At 40.5% G+C, this 14,684-nt stretch overlaps 2 protein-coding genes across 4 annotated transcripts in view; one reads left to right on the plus strand and one right to left on the minus strand.

The window, feature by feature from the left end:
• The window catches only part of LOC143031845 (dnaJ homolog subfamily C member 22-like), a 53,992-nt gene extending 53,292 nt beyond the window's left edge, over positions 1 to 700 (minus strand). Inside the window, exons 1-2 of one of the 3 annotated variants that reach the window (XM_076196186.1) lie at positions 535 to 700; positions 296 to 401 (exon numbers count right to left, since the gene is read on the minus strand). The gene's annotated coding sequence lies outside the window, so the exon portion shown is untranslated. Of the gene's footprint in view, positions 1 to 295 lie in introns of all 3 variants that reach the window. The other 2 variants (XM_076196184.1, XM_076196183.1) reach the window with 2 other exon arrangements.
• The window catches only part of LOC143031844 (uncharacterized), a 196,848-nt gene that overhangs the window by 106,838 nt on the left and 75,326 nt on the right, over positions 1 to 14,684 (plus strand). The window lies entirely within an intron of this gene.

Genomic DNA, 14,684 nt, shown 5'->3' on the forward strand with positions numbered 1-14,684 from the left:
TGGCAACTGCTTCCCTCCTGCTCATTTAAGCTGATGTGTCACACACTAATACAACACAGACAACTGTCCACATTTTCCCCCCAGGGAGACCTATGGGAGGCTCCAAGGATCATTACTGGCCACTGTAGCTGTTTACAGTCAGTGAAACTCAATCCAACAATCATTGCTCCTCATTAGATTAAATTCCCTACAGGCCCACAACTAACTCCTAAAGTTTAGTATATGTTGAAATGACACATCAACAGCAGAACATGAAAAATCTTGGTAAGCATCTGTATTTGAGTAAGGCACTTACTTATGTTGATCTCTTCTTCACGTCAGGATATTATTACTTTCTGTCATAGTTATCCTCAATGGAATGTCGGTCGCTGTCCTTTTGGCCAGTTCTTGCGTGGGAAGAACTGCAACATAAGCACTTCCAATATAAATTCTGAAACCAAGTTTCCACAAGTTATGGTAACTGAGGGGGCTTTAAATACTTGTGAAACACTTTGCCAATGCGTATAACACTATTGTACACAACATCGAGCTGACCTCTAGGCTACCGGGCCACTGACATGAAGTTGTAAAGTTTGTTGACACGAATAGTAATGAAAAGTATTTAACAGGGTTACAAATCTAGTGATTCATTCAAAATATTATATTGTCTGTATATAATAAAGGAGGCAAAGAGGAGAGCAGATGTGAAATGGGGTAAGAGTGTGACAGAAATAAATAATAATAAAAAAATGTCTTGGAAGGAAATTAAGAGAGGAAGAGGAGGCGAATCGAGCGGAGAAGAAAAGGTGAAAGATACAAATGAAGAGACGATAATGGAAGAGACGACAGTAAGAGAAGAAGGGCACAGTATTTTAGGGAATTGCTAAATGTGAAGGACTATGGGGGGGGGGAAGATAGCTCCATATGGGAAGTGTTTAGACAATGACAGTGATTAATGAGGAGAAATAAGGAGAGATGAGGTGAAGGCAGTTATTGAAATGATGAGAGCAGGTGAGGCACCTGGGTTTGGATGTCTTGCGGAGTGTCTAAAAAAAGGGAAGTACAGTGATGGTGGAGTGGGTGGTGAGGTTCTTTGATGTTTGTCTCTCAGAGCTTCGGAGGACTGGAGGAGTGCCTGTACAGTTCTGCTTTACGAGGGAAAAGGGGACATGTGTGAGTGTAGTAGTTACAAAGGTATCAGTTTGTTGAGTGTAGTTGGGGAGGGTTTTGATTGAGAGGATTAGGAGAGGAACAGAGGGAGTCATTGGTGAGGAACTGTGTGAGTGTAGCACAGGTAGGGGTTCCGTGGATCAGAGTTTTGTGGTAAGGCGGATATGTGAGAAAGCTTTAGGAAAAGGTAAAGATATCATTTGTGCCTTTGTGGATTTGGAAAAGGCTTATGACAGAGTAGACAGGGAGGCACTGTAGGAGGTATTGCAGATATATGTGATAAGAGGAGAGCTGTTAACCTCTTCAATATGAGTCAAATAATCGTGGGTAGCATCACTTGCCTGATGTACGATGATTCGATGCTGCATCACAATACTTGTGTTATAGAATACAAAGTTACAGCTGTATCACTCGTTCTCTTTTATTCTGAATAGTAATAACCACGGAAAATATTATCAGGCCAGTTCACAGAATATAGGGTCACACAGGTACAACTAAAAAATAAATATAATCAAGACGCCAAGACTGGCATTCTCATATATCCATTCGCTCTTCATGACGCCTACGTAAGGGTTTAAGAGCAGTCGAGATTTTTTACGAGAGTAGTAGAGCCTGTATTAGAATTAAAATCGGAGTGGGTGGTTTGAGGTGAAGGTGGGACTTCGCCAGGGATGTGTCATGTCGCCCTGGCTGTTAATTTGCAGGCAACCCCAACAACGCAGCTGCTGCCCGGCCAGTGTCACCTCAGGGCAAGGATCTCTTGGGAAAGTTATGTGACGTCACTGCAGTGCAACAAGAGTTAGAGGCTGTGAAGAAAGAGAGGGATGCATTGCTAAAAGAAAAGGAAGAATGGAGTAAGGAAAGAATTGTGCTCAGAAGTGAAGTGACAAATGTTTATACTAAGGTTAAATATAACTTGAATCAGTTTTTTTCCCCATCTCAAGTAGAGCATATGTTTAAATGGAACTTGTATTAGACGTTGGAGTGATGATGATATAAGTAAGTGCATTGCATTAAGAAATTTAAGCCCAAAAGCCTATAGGTATCTCAAAGAAGTGTGGCAGTTGCCTTTACCATCTGTAACAACACTAAATAGATGGGCATCAAAATTTAACACAGAACCTGGGATTTTGAAGGCTGTGTTTCATTTACTAGAGCATGAGGCTAAGAACATGCGTGAAGAGGACAGACTATGTGTTTTGTCCTTTGATGAGTGTAGTGTTGCATATGAGTGGGTATTTGCCAAGAAAACAGATACATTAATAGATCCTAAGAATAGAGCCATGTGTGTCATGATTCGCGGCCTTGTAAAACAATGGAAGCAGCTTGTCTATTATGATTTTGATTGCTGTCTAACCAAAGAAAGTTTGTATATCATACAGAATATAGAAGCGGCTGGTTTCATTGTTTTAGCAATGGTCAGTGACCTTAGTCCAACAAACATAATGTTATGGAAGGATTTAGGTATTTGTATGGACAACTCCTCTTTTTGTAATCCAGCTGCTCCTGATCGGAATGTCCATGTCTTTGCTGATGCACCTCATCTTGTCAAATTAATAAGAAACAATCTTTTAGATTCTGGTTTCACATTGGCGAATGGAAGCTGTTAGGTTACCAGTGATTGTGTCAAGGAAATAATATTTAAAAGTATCAGTGATTTGAAACCAGCTCATAAATTATCTGAAAGGCACATCACTGTACAGGGTGTAAAAAGAATGAACGTCAAGCTTGCAACACAACTTTTATCTGAGACAACAGCAAAGACCATACAGTATTTCGGAAGTAAAGGGGTTCTGAAAAGTAAAGACTGGAAAGAGACAAGCAAATTTATTTCAATTGTAGATGCATGGTTTGACGTCATGAACTCTAGAGTTCTTTATGATAGGAAGCCCTCTAGGAATGCTTATGGTATTCAAGTTACTCATCAAGACAGTGTACTGGAGGAAATGATCACCATTGCAAAGAGTATCAAAATCACTGGAAGAAATCACCTTTATCAATTTCAGAGAGGTCTAGTTGTCTCATCTCAGTCTTTGCAGAACTTATATGAAATGGCCAAAGAAAAGTATGGTCTTACATACAAACTGACATACAGGCTAAACCAAGATGGGCTGGAACATTTCTTTGGGTACATCAGGCAAATGGGTTCTACATATGATCATCCATCACCTCTTGCTTTTAAATATAGAATAAGAGCCCATCTTCTTGGCAAAGATAGTAAATTGATGGAGATCAAGTACAACGTAACAACTGAAAATAATGATGTACCCATGATGAGTGATTCATTCACCAACGACATGATAAGCAATTCTGATCAGGAGAATAGTGTGACTGATTCATTGGAAAATGAATTAAGCTTATCAGCAATTATATTAACTAACTTGCATATTGATGATCCATACATTTCTGAGGGAAAAAATCTAGATTTTCCTAATGATAGCATTCCATTTTTAAATTTGGGAAGTGAAATGAAAAAGGAAGGATTGCGCTATTTTGGTGGATACATTGCTTTCAAATTTCCACAATATGAATTTCTTGGATCACATGTAACATCACACAATAATTCATGGAATACTATAGCTAGTTGGAAGTCTGGTGGTTTAATGACACCAAGTGAGAGTATTTTGTGTGATCTTGAGAAAATGGAACACATGTTCTTATGTTACCATGGCCAGAAATCACTAACACCAGGAACAAAGTCCATAGAGAAATTAACAGCGCAAATCTGTACATATGTGACATTGCCTCAAGAGGTTATTAATTTTTTTTTTTGTAAGGACACGCATGTTTTTTAGAATGCGTAACCTAAATAGAAATCTAAGGCTTCACAAGAGTGAAAAAAGGAAATATTCTAAACTAGTGTTTTAGAGAAAGTGAAGCAGGATGCATATGATAGTTTGTGGGTTGAGTTAACCCAAACAAATGGACAAAAAATGAATGTAGGACTAGAAATTGGTTGAATGATCGAAAACAGAGTTGTTTTAAATGGAAAAACTTCTAGATGGAAAAATGTTACAAGTGGAGTTCCTCAGGGCTCCGTTCTTGGGCCACTTCTATTCATAGTATATATAAATAATAGAGACCATGGACTAAAATCTACTGTTTCCAAATTTGCTGATGATACAAAACTGTGCGGAATGGCAAATAATCACTTAAATCAATTAGATATTCAAGAAGATTTAGATAAATTACAGCAATGGTCTGAAAAGTGGCTAATGAAATTTAGCACAAGTAAATGCAAGGTAATGCACATAGGTAAAAATAACAGTAAGTACGATTACAAGCTATTTGGAAATTCATTAACAAAAGTGGATAGTGAAAAAGATCTTGGCGTAATTATCAGTAACGATCTCAAATCATCCAAGCAGTGTATTTCAGCCTCTGAGAAAGCAAATAAGATTCTAGGACTGATTGCGCGATCTTTTGATTTCAAAAGTCCATCACTCATTAACAAGCTATATAAATCGTTAGTTCGTCCACATTTGGAATATGCTGTTTCCGTATGGTCACCGAATCTCATTAAAGACATTGACAGACTGGAAAAAGTACGACGGCGTGCCACAAAACTGATTCCAAATATCAAAAATAAATCATACGAAAATCGACTAAAACATATAAATCTGTTTTCCCTAAAAAAAAAAGCGTAGACTCAGAGGTAACTTGATACAGGTCTTCAAAATTCTAAAGGGAATTGACAACATCAAAAGTGACAAAAATTTCATATTGAATGAGAATCAGACAAGAAACAATGGTCTCAAACTGTCCGGAAATAGATTCCATTTGGAAGTAGGTAGAAACAACTTCGCCAACCATGTAGTTAATGAATGGAATAAACTTCCTGCACAGGTAGTGCAATGTAGTTCAGTTCGAAGCTTTAAGAATCGTTTAGATAAATACCTAAGCAAGATGCTGTAATGATGATAATTTATTTCATATTATTTGTTTTTGTTTTGTTATCATTTGTCTGTTTTGATTTTCACTTATTATTAGTTATATGTCAATTCATTATTATTTACTATTTACCTGTTTGTTTATCATCTAACTATAGCATTTATTTGTGCATTCTATTTGTTATTTAAATTTTTATAGTTTTTATTGGTCAATTTATCATTATGATTTTTTTTTTCACATCCGACCTAGATATGGACCAAAAGGTCCCCTGTCGGCATGCTCCGCCTTTGTAATCCTTTGTAGTCAAATAAAAGTTATTACCTGTTATTTCGGTTTTGATATTCCATTGTATGAGTGCGAGAGAGAAAGAGAGAATGTTTACGTACAAGCACACACTAATCGTTATCATCATCTTTGACGCCTGCTCCCAGGAGCTCCCACAATGAGGTGACCATGGCAGAAGAGCTTCCATCTCTATCCGAACACACTCTCCTTGCCTGCTCAACAAGACCTCTCAATGATCTTTCACACCTCTCAGTCACTGACATACTCCCGCACCCTATCCCTCCATCGTTTTACTGGAGGTCACCCCTTATCATCCCCCCTCCCCCGCCTCTATCTCTATCTCACATACACCCTCTTGGTCATCCTACTCTCTTCCATTTGGCCAAACCACTTTAACGTCTATCTCTACCTCTTTAACCAAGGTCGTATATATAGACCTTGTCTTCAACCACTACATTTCTTCCCCTCGCCTTTGAGACCCATTGGAAAAAGCTCATGCACACTTTCATTACTCATTCTATCTATTCTACTTACACCCCAAGCACTTCTCACTTAACTCATTTCCACTGCATGCACTGCATGCACCTGATTCTTATTCCAAAGCCATGTTTCAATTGCATATGTGAGGGTTGGTACTGTTATTGCATTTCTTAAATCCCTCTTAGCCACACACACATACTAATGCATCACAATTTTTTTATGAGTCCCAGCAGCGACAGGTGTAGATAACACACACACACACACACACACACACACACACACACACACACACACACACACACACACACACACACACACACACACACACACACACACACACACACACACACACACACACACACACACACAATCGTCGGATTGACGGCGAAGATTGGAACTCCGGAAAAAACACACACGCAGTTTTCGTGGCTTTCAACTACGAGGAAGTACCTTTTTGTATTAGTAGGGAAGGGGAAAGCTCGTGGTGATGAAAGGGGAGAAGGGGAGGGATTACTGAGGGAAATGGAAGGAAATGAGGAGGGAGACGAACGGGCTCCCCCTGACAGCAGAAAAATATAAACAAGAGGTCTGCTGACGACACAGGGGACATCGAAAATATCAGTAAAAGCATTAAGGCTAAAATATAGATAAGAACAACACAATGGAAAGTGGAAACAATACATGAATTTAGAAATAGTTTAGATAAAATGAGATATGAAGACGGGACACCACGAGCATAGCTCCCCTTCCCGTAAAATACAACTAGGTAAATACACACTGGTAATAGCAATGAGCTAGAGAGAGAGAGATAACGGGGGGAAAATATAATAATTCCAGTCTTCCTCAGCGTTTCACAGTTTCAGTGTTTCACAAAGAGAAAACGAAAACATCCAGATGACGTCAGAAGCTGCGCAGAACGGCTCAAGCGGTTAGACCTGGTGTATATGTTACAGTAAGAACACGTGTTCTTACTGTAACATATATAGCTCTTGGTAGTAGGCGGGCGATTTGAAATTGGTTCGATTCACGGTTAACTATGATAATACACACAAAGTACCTCACACAAACACAAGCTTCACATGAGACACCTAGAAAGACTGCACGCCACACACAAATACCTTATACGACACATCACACCTAGACTTCACCGTACAGACTACTTGACAACTGCGCATCTCCCTCGGGTAGTGTACACGAAAAATCGTGTATAGCCGCGCATATTTACAACGGATTGTTTTACAAGCTATGACTGATCGTGACCAGACGTGTCGCGATGTGTTGGATTCTGTCTGACTAAGTACCATGGAAATGAGTTCGTCTATATCCAGCGGCAAGTGTAAGGAAAGGCAGCAGATTCTCAGTAGACGTGCTATCGCTGGTCGGGCTCAATCCTCGCTGTTTTTTTTTTTTTTTTTATCTGTAAACATGTTATTTGCAGTTTTAATATATATTCACATCTCCACCGAATGTATATAATATTACCTGTTCTCCTCTCGCCGGCAAAATGGTTCCACTACTCCAGGAAGTCTGTTTCGTGGCCCGGAACCAGAACATGAGGTCTCGTCCCTTATTCATCCAGTTCAATGTACATCCGCTTAGAGGAAACAACCCTCTATGCGTAGCATACAAAAAAAAAAAAAAAAAAAAAAAAAAAAACACGACTACACGCACAAACATCTACATAAGCTTTTTCTTCTACTGAAATTATTTCAATTTGTAACTCTTTCCTACTACATCTTCTCATTTCAGTTTATCTGCCACTAAAACTCCATTTTTTTTTCTGTCAGTCCATACGACTAAGGCTACTACTCCTTTTCTAACTTTGTTGATTGAGGTTAAGTTGAATATCCCTGTGGTGTGAGTATGAGTGTATGTGCCGCGGACGGGGACGGGCGGTTGGCACCCCCTCCCTCCCCCGATTAGGGGTAGGGGGTCAAAGGGCACGAGCGTTGATATCCCCCTTCCCGGCAGAGGGGGGGGGAGTGCCCTCGCATCGTCGGCGTGGGTGGACAGTGCCTGGGAAGGACCGCGCTTGGGTGAATGCGAGTGTAAGGTAGGGAGACACGCCGAGTGTCGTTTAGGCCAGTATTAGTATATAGGAGTTAGGGATTAGATTAGAATTAGATTAGATACCGTGGCGTGAATGTCCAAAGGAAGAGTAAAGACCCAGCCAGAAGCAACCGAAGGAGCGGCATCACCGACACCCAAGCAAGTAAGTACCACAAGCTATCTAGGCTCCGCCGAGATTACCGCATCCACGAATGGAGACGGACGAGCCGTTCAAGATGAAGAGTATCACCCTAAGGCCGTTTGACGGCAATGGAGACGTCGCTGTGTGGATTACGAAGGCGGAGTTGGTCGCGAGGGTAACGGGAGTAAAGGATGTGGCAAGTTACATCCCGCTGAATTTAGAGAGCATGGCCTCTACATGGAGATGACGACCGAAAATCGAAAGGATGTGGAAAAGGCGAAGGAAAGGTTGCAGGAGGTTTCCGGTGAGAGCCCCTTCGAAGCGTTCTGTAAGCTACAGCAAATGCAGTGGACAGGAGAACATCAGGAGATTGGCGGGCCTGGTTAATCTCGAGAGCAACAACCTGGAGACGGTAGTGAGAATGGTTTTCGTGAATGGGTTTCCGGATCGCATATCGACTGGGCTGCAGGAAATGGAAAATGCAACGAAGGCAGACATGGGCGAACTGATAGCCCGCGCCAGGCTCCTGACTAAGGCTAAGGATGGAGGGCTGATGGGGGCCGTAACCAAAGAAAAGCCGCAAAGGAGGATACAGCCCGTGGCGGGAGAGTGGGCGCGGGTCGGAACAGCGGGCGGCAATGACGCCTGCCGAGAAAGGAAAACAAAACGGGTGAGCTCGGGGGTGACTACAACGGATGGCGTGGGCTGTCGCGGGTCCGTTGTTACGAGTGTCAGCAACTGGGTCATCTTGCGAGGGACTGTACGGAGGTAGAGCTCGTCTGCTACCCATGCAAGCAGCCAGGGCATATGGCCCGACACTGCAATCAGGGAAACGGGAAATCGGCGGCCACCATGAAAGGGGCCCCCGAGGAAATGTAAGGACACCGTTTAGCCGTATGCCAATTGTGGATATCTGGGTGAGAGGGAGACGCGCGAGGGCGCTGATAGACTCAGGCTGTTCAACCACGATCGTGAGGACCGACATAGTTCAAGAGTTCAGGCAGGGAGATGTGGTCCTGACAACAGTCGACGGGAAGGAGACGATATGCGAAGGCGACCAGGAAATTGAAATGATAGTAGAGGGTATCCCGATACGACTAAGAGTGCTCGTCATCAGAACGATTCTAGAGGGAATTGATGTGGTGCTGGGAATGGATGGAATTACCCAGTTTTGAGAAGTCACGTTTATCGGTGGGCTCATAAGGATTGGAATGAGGCGGAACTCGGAAGGGAGGATGAAGACCCGACCGAGGCCGGGTGTGGATATAGGAGTGACAGTGGGAGCCGCGGAGGGCGGTGCTGCCCCGAAGCTCGACCCTGTTTGTGAAGTGTCATACTGGCGACGATTTTGTAAACGTGTGTAGCGAGACCCTACGCAGGTGGCGCCGAAGGAGGGGGGCGTCCGCGGTTGTAGACTTGCGGGCGGCTTACCTGCAAATTCACGGGGGGAAGAACCTATGGAAATACCAGCTAGTAAAATACAAAGGGAGAACTTACTGCTTGACCAGACTGGATTTTGGGCTTAGCTCGGCCCCGAGGATCATGACGAGAATCCTAAAGACGGTACTGGAGAAGATTGAAACGATGAAGACGGGCACTGACTCGTACCTCGACGACATACTGGTGGGCGATAGCGTAGTGTCGTCGTCGAGCGTGGTGGAGCATTTGGCTCGGTACGGATTGTCAGCAAAGGAGCCGGAGCCGTTGGAGGGAGGAGGAGTGTTGGGACTGCGACTGGAAAGGAACGGGGCCGGAAAGCTGATGCTCAGAAGAGGGAACGAGATTCCGAAGGTGACGGATGAAATGTGCAAACGAAAACTTTTCTCCCTTTGCGGCAAATTAGTGGGCCACTACCCGATCGCCGGTTAGCTCCGTACGGCGTGCAGCTACATCAAGAAGAGGTCGGGGTCTAAAGATTAGGGAGACAAGATTCATATGTTTAAGTCGATTTTCGTATGATCTATTTTTGATATTTGGAATCAGGTTTGTGGCTCCCCATTGTACTTTTTCCGATCTGTCAATGTCTTTAATGAGATTTGGTGACCATACGGAAACAGCATATTCCAAATATGGACGAACTAACGATTTATATAGCTTGTTAATGAGTGCTGGACTTTTGAAGTAAAAAAAAAAAAAAGAAAAAAATCGTGCAATCAGTCCTAGAATATTATTTGCTTAGATCAGGGGTTCTCATCAGGGGTGAAATTCACCGCCAGGAGGGAATTTTGGGTTTTCTGGGGGTGAATTGTGACCACATTAAGTTCACGGGGTGAGGAAAGCAAATATAGGCTTTGGCCTATCTGGCCTGTCACTGACCTGGGCTGGAATTATACCTTTGCTGACCTAGGTTAATCTAAGGATTAGAGAAGTGTTACGCTGTGCGATAATACCTGCATATTATTTAGAATGCACCTTTTGAAACAGGCAGTCTTGGAAAGGAGGGGGGGAATGACATTCTGGCAAATGGTGAAAGGGGTGCATGAGCCAAGCAAGGCTGAGAACCCCTGGCTTAGAGGATTTGAGATCGTTACTGATAATTACGCTGAGATCTTTTTCACTATCCTCTTGTTAACGAATTTCCAAATAACTTGTAATCGTACTGTTATTCTTACCTATGTGCATTACCTTGCTATGTGCATTACCTTGCACTTTTGTTAACGAATTTCCAAATAACATATAATCGTACTTACTGTTATTTCTATGTGCATTACCTTGCATTTACTTGTGTTAAATTTCATTAACCACTTTTCAGACCATTGCTGTAGTTTATCTTAATCTTCTTGAATGTCTAATTGGTTTAAGTGGTCATTTGCCATTCCGCACAGTTTTGTATCATCAGCAAATTTGGAGACAATAGGTTTTTGTTCGTGGTCTATATAATTTATATATACTATGAAAAGAAGTGGCCCAAGAACGGAACCCTGCGGAATTCCACTCATAACATTTTTCCATCTAGAAGTTTTGTTATTTAGAACAACTCTGTTTTCGATCATTCAATCAATTACTAGTCCAACATAATAGGCTACCACTTATTCCGTGTGAAGCTAATTTAGTAAGTAGTCTTTCGTGGGGGACAGTATCAAAAGCTTTTGCAAAGTCTAGATATAATAAATCTACATTGTTTCTTTTGTCATAATTCGAGAGGAGTATATTGTAGATTTCGAGTAAGTCACGCAAGAACATTTCCATCTGAATCCATGCTGGCTATCATTTATCAAACAGTTACTTTCTAAATGATGTTCGATAGCATCTCTGATGATAGTTTCCATCATTTTTCCTGCGATTGAAGTCAAACTTATAGACCCATAGTTATTTGGTTTCTTTTTGTCACTTTTTATATGGAAATAACGTTAGCTAATTTCCATTCTCTTGGGACATCTCCGGGTATGATGGATTTCTTGAAAATAATTTCTAATGGAACAACAATCTAATTTTTAATTTCCTTTAAGATTCTTGGATGCCAACCGTCAGGCCCTGATGTTTTATTAACTTTGAGTTTCTCGATACACCTTTCAATATTTTCTTTTGTTATATTTATCGTAGTAACTTCACCCTAGACTTTTCACAGGTTTCAGTTTGGAGTTCACTTTAGGTTGTTTCGTTTATGAATACTGAGCAAAATAGTTGTTTAAAATATTACACATTCCTTCATTTTTCTTCAAGTTGACCATCAGCAGATAATAGTGGACCAATGTGATTCCTAATAACTTTTTTTTTTTTTTTATCTCTACTGTAACTATAGAATTCTTTGGGATTCTCTTTGGATTTATCAGAGATATTAATTTCGTATTGTTGTTTTCGTTTTTTTTTTAATCTCTCTGTATTATTACATAACTTTGGTAGTCATTAGGTGCACCCGAGTACTTGTATTTCTTATAAGCCTATTTCTTTTTGGCAATACTTTTTTCAGTTTCTTTGTCAAGCCATTTTAGGCGAGCCTGATTTGGGGGGCGTCTGTCCTTAAACGGGATGTAGTATGAATAATCTAAGTAAGCGTATTTTGAAACATTGCCCACATTTGATCTACTGATCCTTCACTCAATTTTTCCTCCCAATCTGTAAACTGGAGCTCCTGACATAGTCCTATAAACTGAGCTGTACTGAAATCGGGTATTTTAGAAACACAAGTATCTATTCTAATTTTTTCAGCAGTTTGAATCTAAGTTGTGATCGCTACTTAAAATAGTTTCACCAACTTCTACATCGGTTATCATGATTCCATGGCTAATGATCAATAGATCGAGTATGTTTCCATGTCTTGTGGGTTCTTTTACATGCTTAACTAAGTAATTGTCTCCGAGAAAATCTATCAAGCGACTATTTATATGGCCATGTTCAAGAGTCATTCAATCAATGTCAGTAAAATTGAAATCATCCATTATCAACAAGTCCCGGTTGCAGAAACTAGACAGTTCTTGAAACAATATTTTGTCATCTGCTGATGATAATGTTTTTGGCCTATGTATTACACCTACGTAAAGTTTTTGTCCATTTGTTTTGGTTAATTCTACTCACAATCTATCATATGCATCCTGTTTCATTTTCTCTATAACACATTGTTTTTAACATACAACAGAACACCCCCACCTTCTGGTTTCTATCCTTATAAAAGTATCTAAATTCCGCAATATTAAATTCAGTTTCAAACTCTCCACCATTTAACCATGTCTTGGTTATTCCTATCATATTGAGATTTTCGCTTTTGACATACTCCTGGATATCTTGCAATTTGATCCTAATACTACGAGCATTAAAGTATATGGTTTAAAGAAACTCATGATCTTTTCTTTTTGATATATTTTGTGTTTCAACATCGTGCCTTACATTATAATCTTGTTCTTTATTGACATCTTGCTCTATGCTGACACTTGGTCCTTCATTGACATTCAATGCCTCATCTGCTCCCTCACAGTCATCCAATCTCTTATGTACATCTTGCCCCCCTCCCTCACACACTGGCCACCCTTTGTTCATTGGCATTCTGTCCGGCATCACTTCCTAAAATGATCCTGTGCTCCAGTGACATTATATCCTAGAGTAATATTTTGTCCTCCACTATCATTACATCCCATCGTGATATTTTGTCCTTTGACATTACATCCTAATGTCTTTCGTCCTCTGCCAACATTATATCCTAAAATGACATTTTGTCCTATATTGACATATTGATCTACATTATTGCTATGGCCTACTCTGTTTCCCCAATACACTCTATTTCCCTTTCCTTTAAAGTTCTACACCAAAAAAGGAACTAGTTCATTACAAACTCCAACTGTACTCAACAAGTTATAAACTAATTTTCATTAAATTTTTTGGAAAGGTATATCTTAGGCCAAGAAACATAGGTCATTAGATTTTGAGGCAGATTCGGATATGTATGAGGATCAAGTTTTTTTTTTTTTTTTTGTATCCCAGGCATTTAGAGTATACAAATTCAATTAGTTTGATACAAAGTGGCCCCTGCTATCATTTACTGTATAATGTGGGCATAATTATCTTCATTTGATTTTGTGACTCTTGACACTGATATGTGTTCTCTAAATGCCAACTAGTGTAATATTTTATTGTGTATTAGGAATACAGTACCTCCTAAATTTGGCCTTTCATGAATAAGAAAAATTATTAGGGATACAGTGGAACCCCGCCATTCGTCCGCCTCTCTACTTGTACAACTCGTTATCCATCAAACTTGTTCAAGTAAAATTCAACTCGTCATTTGTACGCTTGCCCCGCGATTCGGACAGCGTCACCTTCTTGTTACTGGCCGCGCCACGCGGTCGCTTCAGCTCAGTCTCGTGCCACCCTGTAGTGGTGGAGGAGATTGTGTCCCTGGGGAAGTCCATGGCTTTGGAGGTAGACAGTGATGATGTGGAGGAGTTGGTCGAAGACCACAGAAATGAGCTGACAACTGAAGAACTTTAAGAACTGCACAGAGAGCAGCAAGAAGAAGTGGTTGAAGAACTTTCTTCTTCAGAGGAGGAAAGTAGTAAGGGAAGCATTTCCACTTCAGAAATTAAAGAACTGTGTTATCACTGGGAGAAAACACAGAGTGCTGGGAAAATGGCATCCTAACACTGCTGTGGTCAACAGCAGCAGCAATTTGTTCAATGACAATGTTATTGACCATTTTAGAAAAATTCTGAAAAGTCGTCAAAGGCAGACATTAGACAGGTTTTTAAAGGGAGAATCCCAAGATTCTTTTAGTGCAAAAAGACAGAAAAAAGAAAGAACGCTAGAGAGAAAACACCTGAAGGGATGTTACCTGATGTTTATATGGAAGGTGACTCCCCTTCCAAACAGTAACATCAACATCCCTCCTCCTCCTCTCCACCTTCCACTTATGCCATCAGCTCACCTCAGTATAGGTAAAGTGCAGTTAAGCTCTTATTTCATGCACAGTATTGTATAATTATTGTTTTTTTTTTTATAGTTTTTATGTATTTCATGCTTAAAGTATTATTACAAAGTTTTAAATAAGCAACCATCTGTGGATCTGGAATGAATTAATCCAATTTACATTATATCTTATGGGAAGAAATGATTCACCATTTGTACAGCTTCCTTGAACGGATTGTGCACGAATAGCGAGGTTCCACATATATATATTTTTGCACTGATTTTCTATTTCAAGAGTCCTTTGTGTGACAATGACAGAGCTGACAGAGCTATTTAATATGTATTTTATATT

Source organism: Oratosquilla oratoria, chromosome 12, assembly GCF_046742065.1.
Source record: "Oratosquilla oratoria isolate Oo_2021 chromosome 12, ASM4674206v1, whole genome shotgun sequence".
Classification (NCBI taxonomy): Eukaryota; Metazoa; Arthropoda; class Malacostraca; order Stomatopoda; family Squillidae; genus Oratosquilla; species Oratosquilla oratoria.